This window comes from Fukomys damarensis, unplaced genomic scaffold (genome assembly GCF_012274545.1).
Source record: "Fukomys damarensis isolate Sample0158 unplaced genomic scaffold, DMR_v1.0_HiC HiC_scaffold_29, whole genome shotgun sequence".
Taxonomy (NCBI): Eukaryota; Metazoa; Chordata; class Mammalia; order Rodentia; family Bathyergidae; genus Fukomys; species Fukomys damarensis.
The window spans coordinates 30,261,690-30,270,245 of record NW_022900941.1 but is presented as its reverse complement, the minus strand read 5'-3'; the positions used below and the strand labels follow the sequence as shown (position 1 = coordinate 30,270,245).

The 8,556-nt window shown below is 40.5% G+C and overlaps 1 protein-coding gene across 1 annotated transcript in view; it reads right to left on the bottom strand.

Annotated features, from left to right (window-relative positions):
* Positions 1-746: 746 nt before the first annotated feature.
* Kif5c (kinesin family member 5C) overlaps positions 747-8,556 on the bottom strand; it is a 148,275-nt gene continuing 140,465 nt past the window's right edge. The window contains exon 26 of the mRNA XM_010620975.1: positions 747-4,127. The gene's annotated coding sequence lies outside the window, so the exon portion shown is untranslated. The remainder of the gene's footprint in view (positions 4,128-8,556) is intronic.

Genomic DNA, 8,556 nt, shown 5'->3' with positions numbered 1-8,556 from the left:
GACACTTTCTAAAATCTGGAGCTATCTTTTCAGAGTTAAAGAAATGTCAAATTCTTTTGGTTCTCTGTGGGAAAAAGTTTAAAGAATATATTCAAGCAAAGTAAAAGAAAGAAAAGGGTAGAGTTGACTTTGCTCATGCTGTGCTCTGTAGCAGCTGCTCATTTGAAATGAACACCTGAGGCCAGAAAACAGCTCATCCCAACCCAAGCATCCCAGCATCTTAAATGAGAGAACATTAGGATGACTCAAATAAGGAAAAACAGACCAGCCAAAGTTTAACTGAGTTTTATTGTCCACTTTTTGTATTTTTCAAATTATACAACATGCAGTCTGCCAGAGTATCCATACATCTTCATTTTAGAACCTAGGAGATAACCAAAATTTTCCACAGGCCAGGGGAGGGTTATTTCCAGGTCTTTTATGACACATACTATGGTATCACATTGTTACTTGATACAAACTGCCAGTCTCCCCCGAAAACCACCAGAACAAGTTTGTCCACAATTTTTTAAAAAATGAAAGCTACTGTACAGATACATAAAACCCAGAGAACACAAATCTGCAGTACACAGGACACGCTTTACAAACTAGACATATATAATTCTACAGAATGCCCTATTCCCCTTATATCTGCACACAATGAAAAGTATTTAAAATTGATACACAATTTTTTAGTAAGTAAGCAGACTTCACAGATCGCTGCTTTCTCCAGCAGTTACCTGGCCCTTATTTAACATTTTTTTTTTAAAAAAGAGTCTAAATTGTCAATGTTAAAATAAACAGTATTAGAAATATGGTTCCTTTAGTTTGCTCACTATAATTAGGATAATACAATGAAGTGAAATCTCTCTACCCTCTGCAAATGAAAAACATTCCTAATATATATTCTCCCTAGTGTCCAAATGACTCCTGACTTATTCAAATGTACGCTTCAAAAGGGGGCACTGTTGAAAGCTTTCATTTGCTTTTGGTTATTTCTACAGGAAAGTGGAACTGAATCTACTGAGTCCTGGTGAAAAATTAGTTCTGTATGTGAACTTGAGGACTTCAGAAAACCACTAGACACTACATTCTAGACAATCATTTTTATTTCCTCATTTATTCTAATATTTTCATAAATTCTCATCTTCTTAATCATATCATTGTTTCCTTTAAAAGTCAAAACCACCCTTATTGTTCTGTCTACCACCTGCCATTCAACAAAAGCAAAGTGTACAGCATTTAACAGATGATATGTGTATATAGAATTCTCTAGTAATTGACCAAAATGTATTTGGCACTACTGTAATATATTTTTGGTCCCAACCAAAAATCTTGACATCTTAAACAGCATTCCTCTAATTTAGCAATTTACCATCCTGCAGGTAGATGTTATTTTTGTTAACCATCGTGCTATTCCGATAGCATCAAAGAATAAACTATTAAGAAGTGATATGAACTATAAAATTATTCAAAGGAGAAAAACACACAAACTAGCAAAAAGGAACATATAACAAAAATTTAATCAGACATGGGCTCAGAAATGTAAATTTTACATTGGTACACGGGGCAATAAGTGTTTAAAAAATGGAAATTGCATAAATTCAGCATTTTTAAAAAAGAATATGTGGTCCTGATATAAGAAGCAGCTTATGGGCCGGGGATTTAGCTCAGCGGTTCGGTGGCCTGCCTTGCAAGCACAAGGACCCGAGTTCAATCCCCGGTACCAAAAAAAAAAAAAAAAAAAAAAAGAAGCAGCTTATTACACAAAGTAGTATTTAGGGATCCATTTGAATGAATTATAATCTATTCTAATGATCTGCCTACCTTTTAGTCACAGTGTAAGAAAATTAGATTAGAGGTCCTGTAAAGACTGAAGCTAGGTGAACTGACTGGCTGATCAGCAACTAGCAGAATTATCTTTAGAAGACATCAAAGCCAACTTTCTCTGTGAATAAAAGTAGACCGAATTTTGTAAGGCCCTTGTAGAGATCAAGTAATATGGAACTACAAGTGAATGTTTCTTTTTAAAACATGAAAGGGCCAGCCAATTCTTCAGAAGTAGAAAAGGGGTACCCACGGAGAAATGACTTTGGAATGAAGCTAAAATAATCCATTTTATAATGGCTGTTAACAAAAGTCCCTCCTCTTAAAAAAAACTACCAATCTTTGTTCAATTCACAAACACACACAAAGTAATTCGATTGCCTAATAGACAATAGTAAGTGGTATGTACTGACAATCACTTAATCAGCAACTCTCTCAAAGACTGTTTTAGATTCCAAAGTCAGAGGCAAACATATCACCAACAAAGTTATAATCTGTGGCATGTTATTACCCGATAAAGCTTGCAAAACCTGCCCTGCAAGGACCCTTCTATCAGACTGCAAATAAGTGCTCAAGCAGTTAGTGCCCAAGCAGTGATTGGGCAGACAATGGTAACACAATCAGGATGAAAAAAAAATTAATGAATGTAAATTTGTCATCTATATGAATTAAATACTTGAATAAAATTCATCCTTTTCATACTCCCCCAAAACAAAACACACATAGACAAAGTGCAACATTTAACAAATAAGTTAAATCCAAGCAGCATTACTGTAAGGGAAAATTTATACATGAAGAATTTGAAAGTCAATGCACAGCACTTTGCACTTTACACTCACACACACACACACACACACACACACACACACACACACACACACGAACTATCTTTGGCCCACATGGCCATGAGAAAACCCAGTCTCCCCTGGCATACACTTCATTCCAACGGTGACAGCTGCAGGTGGCAGTGCCAGCTCAAACATCTTGGGCATGTATGATAACAGGATGGGTGCTTTCACCAGGACTGGTTGGGTTGCTGTCACTGACTTACCTCAAAGTGTGTCAAAACAAGTAGCAGCACACAAGATCAACTTACTTGGATCCTTGTCAGTTTCCCTGAAAACCTTAGTACTTGGAAATCAATCCTTTTAATATGCCCAACTGGGAATAAGGGAATCAGCTTTAGATTCATATATTAGAATAATAATAGCTAAATGTAAAAAAATCCATTTATACTGATATCTTCTAATTATGTCTAGAAGAATATAAAGCCTATTTGGTGACAAAGAGAATTCAAATAAACAGTCTGCAATGATGGGTTAAAATGGCAACCTATTCATAGACAGGCACAAATTTTGTCTTGTACTTTCCCCCATGGGCTTTCTTTTTCGGCTGCTGGAAGGATGCTAGATTTCTTTAGCAGTACCTCTTGAAGCTTAAGATGGTTCCGCAGACAAACAGGCCATCCCCAGTGCAGGCTCTGGAAGGATCAAGGAGGAAGAAGCAGGGAGGGGCAGCCCCATCTGCACTCATCCAACTTCGCAGCATTTTCAGCACTCCTGAAGGAATGATGTTCAAACCGACCAAGCCGGCAGAGACTAGTTGCTGCAGGTTCAATAGCAAGCAGCTTGGAGGTGAATTTTATGACTTTTTGCATTTACACAGATGTATTTGAATGAATAAATTCTACATTGCTACTGTCAGCTTGTTTTTCTGCCTTGAAGAAATCTGCTTTGCATTTTAACAGATGCCATACTAAAAGGTGTATTTTACAGATCCAAAGATGTGACCGGGATATTCAAAATCCTCCTCCGGGGTAATTTGTTTTTGGAAAAGTGTTCAGAATGAAAATTTTGATCCCTATAGCAGCACTTTTTTGTTCCCTAAAAATATAAAGTAATGTGTTTATTATACAGGAAACCAGACAGTTGAGGCAGAGTGTGGTCACCTGCCTCACGGCACTTGGTTGTTCCCTCCAGGGAATGGCATGTCGGGGCGCTCCAATGGGACAGGTACTGCCAAACAGGAGGCCCCAGGGACAGTCTGGAGGCCCTCCAGCTCCCTGGAGGCCGAGTCAGTGGAGATGGATCTGAGTAGTGAGTAGATGTTCTGTAAACCTCTCCTTTCAATTTCTCAGAAAGAGAAAAGTCCAAGCACAAATCTGTACATACAGAAATTCTACACAGCTCAAAATACCGGAAACTGGTGTACTGCAGATGGCTGGGGTTAGCACATGGAAAAGAAAATGGAAATTGTGTAGGAGGGGAGCAAATAAAGGAACTGGTGGTTAATGTAGTCCTTGACATGCTCCGTGGAGTCATCTGTTGAAAGAGAACCAAAGAGAACACAGGAGTTAGAGAACCTAGTAGAAATTTACTCCTCAGAAATATTTTTTAAAAATTCTACAGTTTTAGATCAGAGCTGTCTAAAACAAATAGAACATAAGTCATATATTTAATTTCCCACTGTCCACAATCAAAAGTGAAAGGAAACAGGTAAAGTTAATTTTTATAATATAGTTTATGGAGCCAAATAGATTCAAATATTGTCACTTCAACATGTAATCAATATCACACCCTCTCCTGGAAGTGTTTACAATCTGGTTGTATTTTTCACTTTCAGCTCGTCTCAGGAGGGACTTAGCCACATTTCCAGGCCTCACTGGACATGTGTAGCTAGTGGCTAACGTACTGAACAGCACAGCCTCCTGTGTCCTGCTCTTACGTGTTTTGTCCTGACATAGTCTCAGCACTTTCTTCTGAAAGTCAGTCCGTGCTGAACCTATCTGGAGTAATACAACGCACGTTCTCAACTCTAAAGGAGGAGCAGAATCCAGTGCTACTTGCCAGCATGTGGCCTCACCAGGTAGGTCAGGCTTAGCTCCTAAACAGGCTCCTTACCAAGAGCTTCCCACTTCTGAAACACACACTTCACCCATGAAGTAATGAGGTGTCCAGTAAGGCACCCCTTTGACTTCACTTCCCACCAGAGGTTCTGTTCATGGACAGGTTTCTAGGATGACAGCTTGGACCAGTCGTGACTCAGAGACTATCTTTGAGCAACCTTTTTCAGCCTTTGGACTGACTCCCATAAGTTCAGTTTTCAGGTGACACCGAAAAATTCAATTTCCTTTCACCAGCTGGAAGGCCTGGGTCTGTCTGTATGTGTCTGTATGTGCATTTCGTACCGAGCTTGGAGGATAGTGACAGGAAACATGCAGAGCAGCTAGAGCCTCATGCTTGAGAAACTAATGGAAATTTCTAGTCCAAGAAATTCCTGATGCCAAGAAAAAGCCAACTTTTAACTTAAAAGCACTCCTTAACCTAATACTTCATACTTCCTGTTTCACCTCTAGAAGGCTTCTGTACAAATTTGATGCTCAACTGTAGTAAATGTCTCAGATTCCTGCTATAATACTCTCCTTGTTTTTTTCTCTTCACTCTTGATTTATAATACTGTAAGCATCTTCACATATTTTGTATAAACAAACACGATGTAAAATACTTAAAAGTAGAAAAATTCACCCCTGGAAAGGGGTTTTAAAAATAGACAAGAGCCAGGCATGGTGGCGCACACCTGTAATCCCAGCACTCTCAGGAGGCTGAGGCAGGAGGATCACTGTGAGTTCGAGACCAGCCTGGGCTACGTAGTGCGTTCCAGGTCAGTCATACTATATAGTGAGACCCTGTCTCAAAAAAACGATAATAAATAAGTGAATAAATAAATAAAAATAGACAAGAACAAAGTAGGTGAAAAAAAGAGAATTTGAGTAGGAAAATGACAGAGAGAACTCTTGAGCTGGGGATTTAGCTCAGTGTTGCCGCCACCTACCTCACAAGCACAGGGTCTGAAGTTTAATCCACGGTACCCCCCAAAAAAAACCCAAAAAATAAACAAACAAAAAAAGAATACCAACTGTTCCCTGACACAAAAAATTATAAATATTCATGGAAATCATTTGGGAACCACCTTTCTCACTCCAACAGTATCATCTCCCACAATTACAGAGCTCTCCAATTAAAAAGACTTTAAACAACATGACACAGTGATGGTCCTGTCATTTTTAGAAGCCAGACAGAGAGAGATTAGTCTTTGGGAAAAGCATATTTAACACTTAGCCATTCTGGGGAGATTCTGTGCTTCTTCTTAGGTCCAGAAATGGTAGTTACAGCTGTCATTTAAAATCCATTTCAAATGGAAAACCAATGGAAATGCATTTTGAATACCAGCACTGAATCCCCTTTTCACTTTGTACAGGTTCATTTTCTGGGCCCAGTATTAGCTTGATGTAGTGACTGCAGCCAACCTGTGTTGACACAGCAAGCATTAGACACACAAACTCCCCGGTGTGGCCTCAATAACTCCAGCAGACCATGAAGTGACACGATTTCCACCAGAAGACCTTCCATTCAAATGCCACCCCCACCCCCATGTGCAAGACCCAGCATGCTTGGGTTAACAGTTTGAGAGAAATCGGGGGGCACAATCTGCTTAACTTAGTCAAGGAGAGTGAGAAAGGAGACCCGGAATTGTGATATTTGCTAAACAAATGGAAAAGGATAGCAACTGCATGGAGTCCTTTGTTTACTATGCAGTTATTCTGCTCCATCCTGAGTTTAGGATCTTTATGGCTCTGTCTGGGGTCTTTCCTGCAGGCCTAAGAAAAACGGGATTCCACACATCCTCGTCACTATCTGGATGCCCATCTCCTCAGAAAAATTCAGGAGGGAAAATGGATATACATTTTAAAGGCAAATAGATTCACCCCAAGAGAAGCTATTTCTGCTGTCCCATTGAAGAAAGGCTAAGAATTCTTGAGATCACTTTACACCCAGGTCAGCTGACCCTCCCTTAGCGAGTTCAGAGAAGTCACTCACTTGCCTAGTGGCAGAGGACTGGACCCACTAGCTGACTAGCTCCAAGTCTCTGCCGAGCTGGGGATGGTAATTCAGACTGGCAATGTGTGACCAGTTTTAGAAGGAAGTAAAATCGACTTTTCTTTAAAAGGGTTGGGGAAGGCTGAAGAAAGAAGCTGATTACACATAAGGGTTTTGCAACAAGTATTTAGAGATTCCAACCCTTCAACTTTGCGTTTTGCAATTGCTTGCAGAGGATTTAAGCTTAATCCAAACAGTACATAGTTTTATCTTTTCTTTTGCCTTTCTACAGTTCAATCCCCACATTATAAGAATTACCATTTTTACTTTACTGATCACCACTGCAGAGAAGTGGATTTATCTCCTTGAAGCTTTGGTGTAGCCTGCTGGGCAGGAACTGTTTGAGTTTCCCAGAATTTGACTCTGAGAAACATGAAATTGATAATTATTAAAGCATAGCTGCCTACTGCACTGTAGAAAAGTTAGGAATTTTTTCTTGTAGGTATTCGTGAGTCCTCCTTTAGAACTCAGGATTCTAGTTTCAAAATCCTAGGCTTCAGTAGTTCCCGTCCAGTTATCTCTGTCCTCTCTTCCTGCAGTTCCACTTCATCTTTTTTTTTCTTTTCTTTTCTTTTCGGAGGCTGCTGAGGGTCAAACCCAGGGCCCCAGTCATATTGGGCAAGTGTTCTACCACTGAGCTACAATCCCGGCCTCCACCTCGTCTATTCTTGTCAGGCTGGTCTCCACACTCATCGCAACATTAGCTAACATGCCGGGATTGGTGAGGATGAGTGAGGGAATATTTTTGCCAGGGACTCTTCCCAGATTCTGGTTTTCTCTTCTTTCACATCACCCTATTTCATTCCCAGAGAAGCCTATGATGTCAGTACTGTGACCCTAGCTTCTCCACCCCACAGTCTTAGCTGTTTAGTGCCCAAGAATCTTGTCTGGAGTGGGTGGCCAGGTTCTCTTCACATACGTCTCTAAAATGACACACAACAAACAGGCAATGCAGAGGTACCCAGGGGAATCCAACTGTCACCCATTAAGCCAGACAGCAATGAGGTTTACAAAAAATGTAAAACAATGCCATTTTCCTAGGGTTTTAAAAATAGTCACTTGTCATAAAAAATGGCATTTATGGTAACGTGTGTGATGGGCTTCTTGCATTTTTAAATGAACCTGGCAATATTTTAATTTTTGATACACAAGAATAGGTATAACTCGTATTAAAGCCCTTTGATGATCCTTTCAAAGAGAATAAAGAGTCCTACTGCCAAAAAAACTTAGCTGCTACACAGAAGACCAGAGTCCTTGATCTGGGATCTATTACTAACGAACTACGGGATCCCAAGGGCTCATCTCTCCTCTTGAAAATACAGAATGAGGAGACCAAATGAGCGGATGCAGACAAAACAGACTAGCACTGAGTGTCTGCCCCGGGCTGGGCAGAGTCTACGCTTCCTATATGCGCTAACACATTCGGTCCTCAAAGCCACCCTGCAGGTAGGTGCCGGCCATATTTTAGAGGAGGACACTGAGGCAGAGAGATGAAGTAAATCACCCGGTTTGTGACAGTGTTCAAAACCAGAGGCCAGCAACAGATCCCGAGCCCATAATCACCCAGCTCCCGAGACTACAGCCACAAATCCTCTCTAAATGCACACATTTGTGAGTCAATCATTATTCCTAGGATTTTCTAACAGAGGCAGCAAGATGAATGGCTCGGTGGCTTAGATATGGATCACGTGTGGCCGCAGGGCCCACCTGTCAGAAAAGGTCCTTGGGCTTCACCATTTCAGAGGCTGCATCTGACAGCTATCCCCTGCCCATCTTCCATGTGTGGTGTGGCTGGAAGTCAACTTGTGCATTT